The 16,660-nt window shown below is 46.9% G+C and overlaps 1 protein-coding gene across 1 annotated transcript in view; it reads right to left on the bottom strand.

Moving 5' to 3' along the window:
* Positions 1 to 16,660, bottom strand: part of pola1 (polymerase (DNA directed), alpha 1) — a 373,540-nt gene that overhangs the window by 102,811 nt on the left and 254,069 nt on the right. The gene's annotated exons all lie outside the window — the stretch shown is intronic.

The raw sequence follows: 16,660 nt of genomic DNA, 5'->3' as shown, positions 1-16,660 counted from the left end.
ATTGTGGATAGCACAATTGCTTCACAACTCCAGGGTCCCAGGTTCGATTCCGGCTTGGGTCACTGTCTGTGCGGAGTCTGCACGTTCTCCCCGTGTCTGCGTGGGTTTCCTCCGGGTGCTCCGGTTTCCTCCCACAGTCCAAAGATGTGCAGGTTAGGTGGATTGGCCATGATAAATTGCCCATAGTGTCCAAAATTGCCCTTAGTGTTGGGTGGGGTTATGGGGATAGGGTGGAGGTGTTGACCTTGGGTAGGGTGCTCTTTCCAGGAGCCGGTGCAGACTTGATGGGCCGAATGGCCTCCTTCTGCACTGTAAATTCTATGTAAAATTTGGCCTGGGACTTATCCAGGTTTTTCTAATTGCCTGCCGAAACTCCAGCAGACTTACGGTGGAAACAATTAAGAAACAAGGTCAATGACCATTTCTGCAGCGTTTCCCCACAGCTTCTTCAGAGGTCATGGTGGAGCGCTAGAAATTTATACCAGTTGAAACTATTTCACACAACTTCTGAAGAAATCTCCTTCACGGAATTCAGTTCCAGCACATCACATTTCCAAACTGGAGTCATGGTTTGGCCCCAGCCGTGCAAAGCAAAAAAGACTAAGCAGTCAGCAGCAGAAATTGCCCATTTAGATTTCTAATGAAAGAGAAATCAGGCAAAATACTGAGAAAACAAAACAACATCCTAACACTGCATCAGGACCGATAAGCGAGAAATATTCTTACAAGAGAAAACATCAACTCTCATCCCCCTCCTAGGAAGTGCGGGGGTGGAGGGAAGAAAGAGAAAAAAGGGGGAAGACAGCAAATTAAGGAACAAACGGCCTTTATATTTGACAGGTTTTCACAATGAATGTCAGCCAATTTGCTGGATTTTGCAGCAGTTTTTCCAAATAGACTCAATTGGCCATTTGACTTATTGATCTGCTCATTTCTGTAATCATCAAGCTCTGTCACAAGAACATTGAAAGGATAATAATATGGAGCATCATGCTCTTACAGCAGAATTTGTTAAAAGCAAAGAGACTCTAATTTACACAAATTTTATAATAAATGGATTACTAAAGGTTCACATTATTTCTTCTGCAAGTGTCCCATATTGTTCAAGTGAATATAAAAGTGCCACGAGTGAACCACGTATTACAATTGAACAGCGGCATATTATTTTTTCCCTTTCTCCTACACAAACTAAAATAATTGCCTCTGCATATTCTTCCTTCAAATTAGTCGCAAAAGATGAAACAGCAACAGCTAACTTGCCCATGGTCCCAGTGATGTCATCCTGCAGTTAGAATGTAGAAAGGAAATTCTGACCTCCCATTCCTTTCCCTTCCTCCTGCTGAATGAACACCCCAACATGTTTGCAAATTTTAGAAACATTGGAATTGCTGGTTGAAAAAAAGACCAAAGTTTGTCCTCTACTATTCTGCTTGTTGGTTGATACAACGAAAGCGGAGACTGTGACTAAGGAAACCTCAGTGGCAAAGAACTTTTCAAGCTACAGATTCAAAGTCACCATTACTCTCCTCTTCCCACCAATTGTCAAGTCGAAAAGCAACCATGTACAGAATCCCAAAACGATTTCCTCCCACCTCACCGAAAAAGACATCCATCGAGTCATAATTTGGACTGGAGGTTTGCCTCGTGGAGTTGGACTAATAAAAAGTCAGCAGCCAACGAGTCTGAACCCGAGTCTCATTGACAAACGCAATTCAACAGTCAGCTACAGGAGCAGATCAGAAAAACAGCATTCCTCTTCCCCAGTGCATGCACCTCATCCACCATCGTCCACTGAAGCATATGAAGCAACAACCTGAAGGGTAACAATACAAAAACATGGTCCCACATCAATGTTTTGTGATCTTTTGACTGGCAACAGGAGTATGGCAGGAGCAGTATCGCTGGCAGAATCACTTTCTTTCTTTCAAAATCATTTCAAAGAATTTATTCACTACACAGGAACAGGGGTAGGACATTCAGTCCCCAAGCCTGTTCCATCATTCATTTAGATTGTTTTTCTGAATGGATTTCAATACAAGCAAAAATGGTGCTAATCTAGCTATTGAATAAAGACACTAATGAGGATAATTTCACACTCACTTGGGTATTTAATTTCCTCTGCACTGGAAACATGAAAAATACCAGTTATTTATGGAAATCGGAAGGCAGCAGTTACTTTTGCCAGTTTGCAATGAATTATCTTTGGTTTTGCACTCAAACACCTAGAGCTTAATAGTTTGGAAAAAAGACCTGCTGAAAAATGATACACAAAGGAACTAACTTAGGGCAATGTCATGAAGGAGAATTAAAACAATGCAGTTATCACAGGCTTGCAGTATTCTATTATAAAGCACATTGACAGGGTCTATTCATTTCTCTCTACTCGGGTGTCAGAGTTAACGGGATATGCTGCAGTCACCGACAGTGACAAATTACATTTCCACACGGTCCGTACAGAAAATGCATAAGAACATAAGACAATCGGTGCAGAGGTAGGCCATTTGGCCCCTCAAGCAAACTCCGCCATTATATGAAATCATGACTGAACGGATGTTGACCTCATCTGAACTGCCCATCTATTCCCAGTTATCCCCAACTTTCCTATTATTCAAAATGCTCTCCAATTCAACTCTTGAATACCTTCAATGGCTAAGCTGTGGAAGGTCTCTGGGGTAAAGGATTCTGAAGATTAATGATTCTGAGAGAAGCAATTCTGAAGATTAATGATTCTGAGAGAAGCAATTCCTCTTCATCTCCGTCTTAAATAGGCTACGTGAACCGGCGGCATGGTGGCGCAGTGGTTAGCACTGCAGCCTCACAGCGCTGAGTACCCGGGTACGATCCTGGCCCTGGATCACTGTCCATGTGGAGTTTATATTCTCTCCTTGTTTGCATGGGTCTCACCCGTTACGTTCTATTGCGTTGCAATGATCGAGTCAGTGCACCAAAGAAAGTCTAGTGCGTGACTAGTTAAGATTTATTAAATTACAGTAAGTGGGTGGAAAACAATACTAATACTACTAACAAACTGTAAACTGTTAACCACCGGAATACGAGAGCTAATATAAAATGACTACCCACAACAACTCCTCCCCCAGACTCCGAGGTTGCAATGTCACGTGGTGTAGTTCTACTGCCACCTGCTGATTGGAGGTCTAACATATTAACATACAAAACTGCTTATGCATATGGTTAAACCCCCCACAACACATGGATGTGCGTGGTAGGCGGGTTGTCCATGATAAACTGCCCTTTAATTGGGAAAAAAAGGAATTGGATACTTTAAATTTATTTTTTAAAAAGGCGATCTGCTATTCTGAAACTATGCCCGTAGTTATAGATTCTCCCATGAGGAAAAACATCCCCTCAGCATCTATCCTGTATCTTTGCTGATACATTTCTCACCCCTTATTCTTCTAAATTCCAGTGAGAATAGGTCCAACATGCTCAACCTTTCTTTATAAGGCAACCTCTTTATCCCAGGAATCAGCCCAGAGAATCTTCACTGAACTGCTTCCAATGGGAATATATCTCTCCTTGTACAAGTTTCTTCACTGTTGCTAGGTCAAATATTCTGGAACTTCCTCCCTAACAGCACTGTGGGTGCACCTGTACCACACGGAACACAGCAGTTCAAGAAGGTTGCTCACCACCACCTTCTCATGGGCATCGAGGGATGGGAAATGAATGCCAGCCCAGCAAGCAAATTCCACATCCCATGAATGGATAGAAAAAAGAAATGTAAGGAGACAAAATTGCACAGAGTACTCCAAGTGTGGTTTCACCAATTCCTGTATAGTTATAGTTCCCGCAAAGCTTCCTTACTTCTATCTGTCATCCTCCTTGCAATGAAGGCCAACAGCCCATTTTCCTTCCTAATGACATGCTAACCTTTTGGGTTTCATGTATACCGAAATCCAAATCCCACTGTCCTGCAGCATTCTGCAATGTCTCTCCCGTTAAGATTTATTTTTCTTTTTTATTCTTCCTGCCAAAGTGGATAACCTCAATTTTTCCCACATTGTACTCCATGCACCATATATTTACCTAGATATCTAAGCCCAGAGGTACATGTTTTGCACAGCTGAACTGTGGATACCAAGCATGAAGCAAAAGGAGAGGGATATTGAAGTGGAGGCTATAAAGTTAGTATACAGGTGCAGCATGCAATTAAGAAGGATAAAGGAATGCTAATAATAATGATCGCTTATTGTCACAAGTCGGCTTCAATGAAGTTACTGTGAAAAGCCCATAGTCGCCACATTCCGTCGCCTGTTCGGGGAGGCCGGTACGGGAATTGAACCCACACTGCTGGCATTGTTCTGCATTACAAGCCAGCTGTTTAGCCCACTGTGCTAAACCAGCCCCATTATAAATGCCACCCATTATAAATGAGAGGAATTGAACAAAAGTAACGATGTTATGCTTCAGTTATATATGGCATTGGTGAGGCTGCAGCAAGAATACTGCGTGCAGTCTTAGTCTCCCTATTTAAGGACAGTTGTAAATGTATAGGTGGTGGTTCAGAGGAGGTTTAGAACATAGAACAGTACAGCACAGTACAGGCCCTTCAGCCCACAATGTTGTGCTGACCATTTATCCTAATCTAAGATCAAGCTAACCTACACCCCTTCAATTTACTGCTGTCCATGTACCTGACTTAGAGTCACTTAAATGTCCCCAATGACTCTGATTCCACCACCTCTGCTGGCAGTGCATTCCACACACCCACCATTCTCTGTGTAACAAAACTACCTCTGATATCTCCTTATACCTTCCTCCAATCACCTTAAAATTATGTCCCCCTCGTGACAGCCATTTCCACCCTGGGGAAAAGTCTCTAGCTATCCACTCAATCCATGCCTCTCATCACCTCGTACACCTCTATCAAGTCACCTCTCTGCCTTATTGCTCCAGTGAGAAAACCTTAGCTCCCTCAACCTTTCTTCATAAGACATGCCCTCCAGTCCAGGCAGCATCCTGGTAAATCTCCTCTGTACCCTCTCCAAAGCATCCACATCCTTCCTATAATGAGGCGACCAGAACTGGACACAATATTCCAAGTGCGGTCTAACTAGGGTTTTATAAAACTGCAGCAAAACCTCACGGCTCTTAAACTCAATGCCCCTGTTAATGAAAGCCAACACACCATACGCCTTCTTAACAACCGCATCAACCTGGGTGGCAACCTTGAGGGATCTATGTACGTGGACCCCAAGATCCCTCTGTTCCTCCACACTTCCAAGAATCATGCCTTTAACCCTGTATTCAGCATTCAAATTCGACCTTCCAAAATGAATCACTTCACATTTATCAAGTTTGAACTCCACCTGCCACTTCACAGCCCAGCTCTGCATCCTGTCAATGTCCTGTTGTAACCTGCAACAACCCTCAACACTATCTACAACTCCACCAACCTTTGTGTCATCGGCCAGCTTACTAACCCTCCCTTCCACTTCCTCATCCAAGTCATTTATAAAAACCACAAAGAGCAGAGGTCCCAGAACAGATCCTTGTGGGACAGCACTGGGCACCGACCACCAGGCAGAATACTTTCTATCCACTACCACTCACTGTCTTCTTTCGGCCAGCCAATTCTGTATCCAGTCAGCCAAATTTCCCTGTATCCCATGCCCCCTAACTTTCTGAATGAGCCTACCATGGGGAACCTTATCAAATGCCTTACTGAAATCCATATATACCACATCCATTGCCCGACCTTCATCAATGTGTCTCGTCACATTCTCAAAGAATACAATGAGGCTTGTGAGGCATGACCTGCCCCTCACAAAGCCATGCTGACTACCTTTAATCAAACTATGTTTTTCTAAATAATCATAAATCCTATCTCTCAGAATCCTTTCCAATATTTTGCTCACCACAGACTAAGACTGATGGGTCTTTAATTCCCAGGGATTTCCCTATTCTCTTTCTTGAATAGGGGAACAACATTTGCCTCGCTCCAATCATACTGGACTGACACCTGGAATGAGCAGTTTGTCTTATGAGGATAGGTTAGAAAGGCTGGGCTGGTTTCCGATGGAGTTTAGAGGAGGGGTAACTTGACTGAAGTATATAAGATCCTGAAAGGTCTTAACAAAATGGATATTGAAACTGTGATATATAGAGGATTTTAGGAATATTGCCGTCAAAATATTGGGACAATTTAAGAGTCAAAAACCTAGTGTTATAGTATGTTTGGCTGCAGTGGTCATGTTTTTATTTTTAAAAAAAAAGGAATTTGTTTTGTAAAGGCCTGTGAGCTTCCAGGAACCAGAACGTGAAATTGACCAAAGGAATGTGGTTTGACTAGGGAGGTCCCTGGGGAGTTAATGTGCTTTGCAGCCTGCATAGATAATTTGTTTTTCTGCTTGAGGAGAAGAGGTAATTGCTGGGTGGAGCCAAGTAATACAGAGAGGCAGTTAGTTTCTGAAGAAGGTTTTGGTAGAGACAAGAGGTGGATTCTGATCTTTCTGACATGGAGTCCACAATTCTCTCACAATAGAATAGTTGTAAAAGAGTAATATGTAAAGCAGAGCCGTCTTATCTGGGAACAAGGAAGAAGCTGAAACACGCCAGGTGAACCAGCTATTTGAACACATTCACCAGAGTCTGAAGGGGTTTTTAAGATAGACCAAGAGCTGTATGTTTCTTTTCTTGTTGTTTAATGGAAAATTGAGTAGTAGTGTTTAAGAGGTCATTGTAAGCTGTTCTTTTCAGGTGTGAAGTTAAAAAGTTTAATATTGTATTCATAATAAAGTTTTGTTTTAGAAAGCCCTAATTTGTCATGCAATCACTCCTGGAGTGAATCATTCTTCCTGCACATCTTACAAATAAACTCTAATACGGAGTCTTCAGTCTATTATCCTAACCATTGTTGGTGTCTGGTCTGGCATCGTAAAAAAAGGATGGTCCTTCTTGTAGGCAAGTCCAGAACTAGGGAGCATTTTTTAAAATTAGGGGTCGCCCTTTTAGGACCGAGATGAAGAGACCCTTCTTCTTTCAGAGGGTTGAGCGACTTTGGAATTCTCCGTCTCAGAAGGCGAAGGAAGCAGAATCACTGAATATTTTTAAGGCAAAGGTAGATAAGATTCTTGTTAGGGAATCAAAGGTTATTGTGAGTAGATGGGAATGTGGAACTTAGCACAAACAGATCAGCCATGATCTTATTGAATGGTGGAGCAGGCTAGAAGGGCTGAATGGCTTACTTCAGCTCCTAATTCATATGTTCGTAAGGCACAAGTTAAGTCGTAGTTTTTAGAAGTCTTAAAGCAGGAAGAGTATAAAGAGAAGAGGCTCACAGAATCGGTTCCAGAAGATTTGAAAGAACAGCCACTTAAGGTTAATCAGAGGGAGGGGGAAAGGTGAAAAACAGGGAGTATGTCAGTACCAATCAACAACAGGTTCTTTACACAGAGTGGTGGGTGTGTGCAATGCACTGCCAGCAGAGGTGGTGGAGTCAGAGTCATTAGGGACATTTAAGCGAGTTTTGGACAAGCACATGGACAGCAGTAAATTGAAGGGGTGTAGGTTAGGTTGATCTTAATTAGGATAAATGGTCACCACAACATCATGGGCTGAAGGGCCTGTACTGTTCTATGTATGTGTAAGCCCTTATGCTGGAGAAGATCTTTGAGCAAGGTGGAGGATTTGAAAGCAAAAAATGAGGACCTTCTGTCCATTCAGTGGAACATGGGAGAGTATATCGTGCAAATAGCAAACAATGCCATAATGTTGTTAATGATATGGTTCAGGATAGAGCAGTGGTTACAGAGAACAGAGAGACAAATGATACATGGTTTTGATGGCCGCTGGGGCAGCATCAGAGAATAGGCTGCAGAAGGGCAACTGGAGTGTAAGGAAATAAATAGCGGGTGGGGGGGGGGTAGGATTTTAAAATGTTATCGCACTTTATCAACAAGGTGAGACAAGACGTCATATACATTTTTCTATTCTTCTGGACCAAATTTTCACCTTCTTGAAGCCACTGAATCATGTGGTGGTACAGTTACTCAGGTATGATTACCATGACCAAGTGACTATTCATGTGGATATGGAGTATCAATAAGCTATGCCAATTCAGAAGGTTTTAACACTCTCGCCCAATGTCTTCTCAGCAGTAAGCATTGAATCAAGATCAGGTGTGGGGACCCAGGTGTATTCTCTCCCTCCCCCAACAGGTGTTGACAGGTCAATTACAAATTTTGTGAATGAGCTGACTCAACAGAGACCGGAATCTTCCAGGCGCATACAGCTTTGCACAACATAGACAACTTGTCCTCTCAAGCTTCCTAAATCATATTTAGTTTGTGGCACTTCAGGTTTAACCATCATGGAAATCAAATTCAAGAGATTTTAAAGAAAACAGCATTCTCAAATTATTCACAGCTGTTACAGGCACCATGTCCATTCATTTGACAAAATTGGTAAGGTTAATTTGTATGGACATCCTACTAGTTATAACAACATTAAAGAGACTACAGTTTTTTATCACCTCTGTAATTAACACTTACAAGAGTATGTTTATACATACTATCTGTTAATCTCTCTTTACAAACTGCAACAATAGGTGTAACTGCTCCTCATGAAAATTAAACATGCACGTCAATGTGTGGGGAGCTATTTTGAACAGTTAATAATAGAACAGTATATCTTTTTTGTTTTCCTTTGATAATTAGGTCTCCAGTGCAGATTAATTTCAATATCACAATTCTAAGGAAATATTTTTTCTAATTGAATTCAACATATGTGCTATGTGGTAACAGCTAGATAATATTGTCACATATATAACTGCAATTAGTTTTGCTCTCATTTACTGTTTGATTTTGCTTTAGAATTGCAACACTATTTCAGGAAATATAATTTCTTATCTAAATGTATGATTTTGGAATGGAATATATTTAGTGACCTATTTTATAATAAATTCCATCCACATGGAACACTACTACCATGTTCAGCAAGGCCAAGAGAAGCTTGTGAACCCAAGGCCTCTGACTCACAGGCAGGAGCACGATCAACCGTGCCACTCAAATATGTGTTGAACAGGTCGATGTGTCGAGAGTGTGGGTGAAGGCAGTTAGCATGTTTCTTGCTTTTGCGTGCTAATTTGCTTCTCATTTTCAGCCTACACTGCTGGTTGGCAGAAACGTGGAAAAAAAGAGCCAAATATGAAAGACTCTCCCCATCAGTACACAGCCTCGCCATTGACAAGTGCTCAGTAGTGCCTCCTCATGGTGACACACAGAAACTGAGTCCCTCGCAGCCTCAAGCTAAAGATCAGAGAAATCTGAAGGAGGTATGGCCCCCAAGCATGCAGTGTGCAGGCCCGCCAGCATGTGGACACCCCCCGACATTCATGAACCAAACTCCCAGCTTAGCTCCAGTGACTTGCGGATACGTTGGGAGGTGAAAGGTGAAGGGATTAAACTGACAAAAAAAAAATCCAGAGTGGAGCCAGAATGATATCCAAATTTGTCATATGTTTTGGTAACTCCTGCAATCAAACCAATGCCAAATGTAGATCTTTGTATTCGTTTAGACTCAACCAGGAAGGCCGTGAAGGGAACCCTGATGTTTGGGCAATCCAGGATCTCCTAGATTTTGACCAGGCCTGCACCCTGGAGAGGTTACTCCAGTTTTGCAGCAAAGCATTAACACAACAGGGGAGACTGCAGTGATGAGTGATAAGTCCGTTGGTGTACAGAAACAGATACTCGAGGGATAGGCTGTCTGACAATGGGAGGGATCATCCTATCCATTGGTCAGCCACCACCCTCCAGTCTGAGCAGCCCCTGACAAGCAAGGTGCTGATCTGCCTAGGACCACCTGCTTCAGTGAGTGTTTGGAGCTCACTGTCTCTGCTCAACAAGTGTGCAGAATCCTTCTCACCAGGCAAACAAACAAAACAAAATAAATGCCAACTGTTTGATTGGCAATTGGAACCGTCCCATGTGCACTACTTGCAGCTACTTGATAAAGTATAAGACAACTGTGATTGACATGGAACTCGATAGTCTGAACATTGACACAGCTTCCCTACAAGAGACCAGACTTGCCAGGAGCCAATATACGAGCATCTGGCAGGGAAAAGTTCAGAGAAAATGCATGAGCAAGGTGTGCACTTCACTGCAGGAAGCTGTCAGAAGCTCCTACATCCCCACAAATGACTCAGTAGATGTTCTCCCCATCTATCTCTCCATTCAGATAGAGCCAGGTACCTATACTCATAGGTATCTATATTCCGACACTATGCTCCACTACAGGGGCAAAATTCTCCACCGGCCAACGCTGGAATCACGAAACGTGAATGGCCGGAGAATCGGTTCCGTGCCAAAATCATGGCGGCGCTGATGTTACAGCAAGTTGCAATTCTCCGTCGCCTCGACAGCGGTGTCAATGCATTCCAGAACGGACTAGCAAGGGGTGGCCAGGAGGCCGGGGTAGATGGGCATAGAGGACCATTACCACGGCCTGCAAGGCAGCCACGCAGCCGGGCATACCGCTGACTGCCCACTGTGAACCTAGGGCCACAGGTCGTATGGGTATCCCCGCAGGGCACCACCCTAAGAAGTCCCCTAGCCCCAGCCAACCCATCAGCGAGATGGGCGTGCTCCAATGCAACCAATACCACCTTGTTGGCTGGGATGAGTGTGTGTGGGAAGTGTAATGTGTATATGTGGCTGCAGCTTGCCAGACCGGGTGAATCCTGCACCGTTTCTCATTGGAATTGATTGTGTTCCATGTGACGCCGGTGCTAGCCACTCTAGTGTCACTGAAGTGGTCCAGGTGGGCGCCAGTTCTGCTGTCGTGGAAGTCCACGAATCCTGCCCGGGTGTCAACACTTAGTCTCAAGAACGGAGAATTCTGCCGCATCTATTTGACTACAGAGAAATAAAGTATTTTTTCCAGCCAATGAAAGATGAACAGTGTCTTTAGACATACACAACAACCAGCATTTATAAAATGTCCCAAGGTGTTTCACAGGAGTCTTAACTTACAAGAACACACTTTCCAATTATCTGTGCCAGATTCAATCTTACCACTCAAGACTGATATTAGGAGCTCCCCAGCCACTCGTCCATGCAGAGTACGTCACCTGCCACTTTTTCACCAGCGGTGTGGAGCACACAGAGAACTTAATGACATCAAAAACAATATCAAGGATGGATGCCTTTTGTAGGAAGTTAAATTTGGACTAAAATAAAATGACTTAGTTTAGAAAGCGAAGCCATATAGTGCGACCAAGACCATACTTAAGGCAAATACAACAGCCTTCATTAATGCAACTGTGACAAACTAAGGAAACTTCTGCATCGTATTGTCATAGCTCTGAGTTCAAAAACATGAAGGAAAATTGCACAGGAAGTAGATCAGGATGCATGTTTTGGAAATCGGGCAGGATATAGTGGTTTATTGCAGGAGAGAATTAAACAAGTGAAGAGGGCACTCAATAGAGTGCATACCTCTGCCACATTGTGTTATCTCAATATTATTGCAATTATGCAGCCCTCCCTAGATGTTTTTCCCTGCCTGCTACCTCCAAAGTTGAAAAAGGAAATTTTTTACTGAGAGCTTCCATCTCACGAAGTAGGTTTCAAATCAATCGACAATTACCAACCTGCTCTGAAAGCTCTGCTCAAATTTTCACAGCTGTGACAAATGGTACCACAGTAGCTGAGGCACTCGAAAACAATCAACAATATTCTTAAAAAAAGTAAATTTGTTCCATCTCCCAATGTTAATAGATCCTTAAAGAAATTCCAGGATCCGGAGCCACATCTTTGCCAAAAACTAATCAGTTCTCCCTTGCGCCATGCCCTATCTGTGTAAATAGTTTTGTTGAAATACATCCATTTGTTTTTGAGATATATTGTTGACAGACTAATCATAGAATCATAGATTTCACAGTGTAGAAGGAGGCCATTTGGCCCATTGAGTCTGCACCGGCCCTTGGACAGAGCACCCCACTTAAGCCCATACCTCCACCCTATCCCCATAGCCCTACCTAACCTTTTTGGACACTAAAAGGTAATTTAGCAGAGCCAATCCACCTAACCTGCACATCTTTGGACTGTGGGAGTGTGGTGAATGTATTCACCATAATGCATGCATAATACTGTAACCTATGACCTGGAAGTGGTGATATGAACTTCTTGCAGGTACTGTACTGTAACCCCAGTATGGCTCCGCCTCTGGCTCCACCCACACCGGGGCATATATAAGCCGGCCTCTTGTAGGCGGCATCCATTCTGTGCTACTGAATCTGGCTAGGCAAGTTCATGACTAATAAAGTCTACTGTTCATTTGCTCTCTCTGCCTCACGGTGAATTGAAGGTACATCAATTTATTAGTCATAGACAGCACTATGGAAGCCGCTCTAAAGCCAGACAGGCCCGAACTCGACGCCCGCCCGTCCGAAGCCAAGGAAATATTCGAACATTGGCTCCGATGCTTCGAGGCCTACCTCGACTCCTCCTCAAAGCCTCCTACAGAGACACTCAAGCTGCGACTCCTCCACGCCCGGGTGAGCCATCGAATCTCGGTAATGATCGAGAAAGCGGCCACGTACAAGGCGGCAGTCGCAACGCTCAAGGCGTTTTTCGTGAAGCCCATAAATGAAGTGTTCACCAGACACGTCCTCACTACTCACCGTCAACACGCCGGAGAATCGTTGGACGAATATCTCGAAACCCTGACTCTACTCACGAGGAACTGCAGCTACCGAGATGTGACGGCGGAGGAACATATGAACTCACAGATCTGGGACACCTACGTGGCAGGGGTCTGCTCGAACTATATCAGGCAGCGCCTGCTGGAAAACGGGACCTCCGACCTGTGGGAAACCGTAAAGCTAGCGACCTCACTGGAGGTGGCCTACCAGAGCCTCAGCGCATTCCCCGCGGGCCTGCCGAACCCCTCGTGGACGCACTCGTCGCGGCCCCGTCGACCAGAGTACGTCGCAGGCCTGTGCCGCGCATCTGCCAGCCCAGCCCGGGGAACTGCAGTGCTACTTCTGTGGCCAGGGCCAACACCCCCGGCAACGCTGCCAAGCCCGCACATCAACGTGTAGCGATTGTGGGGAAAAAGGGGCGCTTCGCTAGGACACCAGGCCCGACCCATGGACTCGCAGCCCCACAGACCCCGCAATGCGGCTGAGTCCCTGCCCGGAACGCCCCTGCCAGATGCGTCATCAGCAGCGTGCGACTCGTGGGGGCCGCCATCTTGGTCACCGGCCCCAACACCGACCGACACGTGCGACTCATGGGGGCCGTCATCTTGGCCGCCGGCCCCAACACCGACCAACACGTGCGACCGATGGGGGTGGCCACCTTGGCCGCCATCGTGGCCCCAGCCCGACACGTGCGACTCATGGCGGCCGCCAGCTTGTGACTCCACCGACCACACAGACTACCCGCAGCTGGGCGCAGTCACCCTCGACCAGTCACAGCCAAAACAGCTGAAGAACTCCATGATGGTCGTCAGGGTCAACGGGCACGAGACCCCATGCCTTTTCGACTCCGGGAGCACAGAGAGCTTTGTCCACCCCGACACGGTAAGGCGCTGCTCCCTCCACACCTACCCAGCCTCCCAAACAATCTCCCTTGCCTCCGGGTCCCATTCGGTTCAGATCCGGGGGTACTGTACCGCCAATCCCGCGATGCAGGGCACAGAGTACGCGTGTTTTAAACTCTACATCCTCCCCCACCTCTGCGCCCCCCCTACTGCTCGGATTGGACTTTCAATGTAACCACCGAAGCCTGACCCTACAGTTCGGCAGACCCTTGCCCCCCCTCATGGTGTGCAGCCTCACGACCCTCAAGGTCTCCCTCCCCCTTCCCTTTTTGCGAACCTCACGTATGCACGTCGCCACCAGGAGCAGACGGTACAGTTCGTTGGACATGACGTTTATCAAGTCGGAGGTTCAGCGACTGTTGAGTGAAGGGATTATCGAGGCCAGCAACAGCCCCTGGAGAGCGCAAGTGGTGGTCGTCCGGACCGGGGAAAAGAATCGGATGGTTGTGGACTACAGCCAGACAATTAACCGATTCATGCAACTCGCATAGCGGAAATGGTCAACCAGATCGCACAGTACCGTGTGTTCTCCACGGTCGATCTGAGGTCGGTCTACCACTAGCTCCCAATCGGCCGGAAGAGCGCCACTACACTGCTTTTGGGGCAGCCGGCCGGCTCTTCCATTCCTCAGAGTCCCCTTCGGCGTCACAAACGGGATCTAGGTCTTTCAGAGAAAGATGGACCGAATGGTGGACCAGTACGGTTTGCGGGCTGCATACCCGTACTTGGACAATGTGACCATCTGCGGCCATGACCAGCAGGACCATGACGCCAACCTCCAAAGGTTCCTCCAGGCAGCCCAATCCCTCAATCTCACATACAATAAGGAAAAATGCGTCTTCCGTACTACCCGACTAGCCATTCTCGGCTATGTTGTAGAGAACAGAGTCCTAGGGCCCGACCCCAACCGTATGCGCCCCTCACAGACCACCCTCTCCCCACAGTCTCAAGGTCCTAAAACGATGCCTGGGGCTGTTCTCCTACTACGCCCAGTGGGTCTCCAACTATGCGGACAAAGCCCGCCCACTTATTCAAACAACCACTTTTCCCCTGACGGATGAGGCCCATGCGGCCTTCAGCCGCATCAAGGCCGATATCACCAAGGCCGCAATGCACGCGGTGGATGAGTCCATCCCTTTTCAAGTAGAGAGCGAGGCGTCATACGTCGCGCTGGCCGCCACACTCAACCAGGCGGGCAGGCCAGTAGCATTTTTTTCTCAGACCCTCAACGCTTCCGAAATTCGACACTCCTCGGTCGAGATGGAAGCACAAGCCATAGTGGAAGCCGTGCAGCATTGGAGGCACTACCTAGCCAGTAGGAGGTGCCCCCTCGTCACCGACCAATGATCGGTAGCCTTCATGTTCGACAATGCACAACGGGGCAAAATAAAAAATGATAAAATCTTGAGGTGGAGGATCGAACTCTCCACCTACAACTACGATATCAAGTATCGTCCTGGGAAGCTCAACGAGCCCCCAGATGCCCTGTCCCGCAGCACATGCGCAAGCGTAAGATGACCGACTTCGGGCTACCCACAATGACCTCTGCCACCTGGGGGTCACCCGGCTTACCCACTTCATTAAGGCCTGCAACCTGCCCTTCTCCTCCGAGGAGATCAAGGCAATGACCAGGAATTGCCAAGTCAGCACGGAGTGCAAACCGCACTTCTACCGGCCAGACAAGGCCCACCTGGTAAAGGCCTCCCGGCCCTTTGAGTGCCTAAGTATTGACTTCAAAGGGCCCCTCCCCTCCACCAACCGGAATATATCTTTCGCACCGTTATCGATGAGTACTCCCCACTTCCCCTTCGCCGTCCCCTGCCCCAACATGACCTCAGCCACCGTATCTTCACGCTGTTCGGTTTCCCTTCCTATGTCCACAGTGACCGGGGCACACGTTCATGAGCGATGAGCTGCATCAGTACCTGCTCACCAAAGGCATCGCCTCGAGCAGGACTATGAGCTATAACCCGCAGGGAAACGGGCAGGTGGAGAGGGAGAACTTAACGGTATGGAAGGCCGTTCTTCTGGCCCTTAGGTCTAGAAGTCTCCCCATCCCTCGCTGGCAGGAGGTCCTCCCTGACGCCCTCCACTCCATCAGATCGCTCCTCTGCATGGCCACGAATGAGACCCCTCACGATCGTTTGTTTATCTTCCCCAGGAAGTCCATCTCCGGGGTCTCACTTCCATCTTGGCTGAAAACTCCAGGACAAGTCCTTCTCCGGAGGCACATTAGGAGACATAAGACCGATCACCTGGTCAAGAGGGTCCAGCTGCTGCACGCCAAACCCCAATACGCTTACATCGTGCACCAGGACAAGCGGCAAGATATGGTCTCCCTACGGGATCTGGCGCCAGCTGGTTCCCCCGCCAACGCACCGCCCCTGCCTACAACCCCCCTCCCCGTTGCCCACCGCCATCCACAGGGCCCCGTGCGCTCCCCTGGGTCTGCTGTATTGTCCCGCGCTGACACTGCCACCACCCGACCCCCGCACCCCAACCGTCTCCGACACCCCGGACTGAGGCTCAAGCTCCAGACACAATGCCCCTGAAGTTACCACCTGCGACTACTGTGCCCGCCGCACTGCCAGAGCTGCGGAGGTCAAAGAGAACGATCCGGCCTCCAGATAGACTGAATATGTAATGACCCCACGTCACCCCCCGCTGTACTTGATTTTTTTAACAGGGGGTGAATGTGGTGAATGTATTCACCATAATGCATGCATAATACTGTAACCTGTGACCTATGACCTGGAAGTGGTGATATGAACTTCTTGCAGGTACTGTACTGTAACCCCGGTATGGCTCCGCCTCTGGCTCCACCCACACCGGGGCATATATAAGCCGGCCTCTTGTAGGCGACATCCATTCTATACTACTGACTCTGGCTAGGCAAGTTCATGACTAATAAAGCCTACTGTTCACTTGCTCTCTCTGCCTCACGGTGAATTGAAGGTATATCAGGGAGTAAACTGGAGCACACGGAGGAAACCCACGCAGAACGTGTAGACTCCGCATAGACAGTGACCCACGCCGGGAATCGAACCTGGGACCCTGGAGTTGTGAAGAATCTGTGCTAACCACTGTG

Source organism: Scyliorhinus canicula, chromosome 7, assembly GCF_902713615.1.
Source record: "Scyliorhinus canicula chromosome 7, sScyCan1.1, whole genome shotgun sequence".
Classification (NCBI taxonomy): domain Eukaryota; kingdom Metazoa; phylum Chordata; class Chondrichthyes; order Carcharhiniformes; family Scyliorhinidae; genus Scyliorhinus; species Scyliorhinus canicula.
The sequence above is the reverse complement of the archived record's forward strand: the minus strand, read 5'-3'. Positions and strand labels throughout refer to the sequence as shown.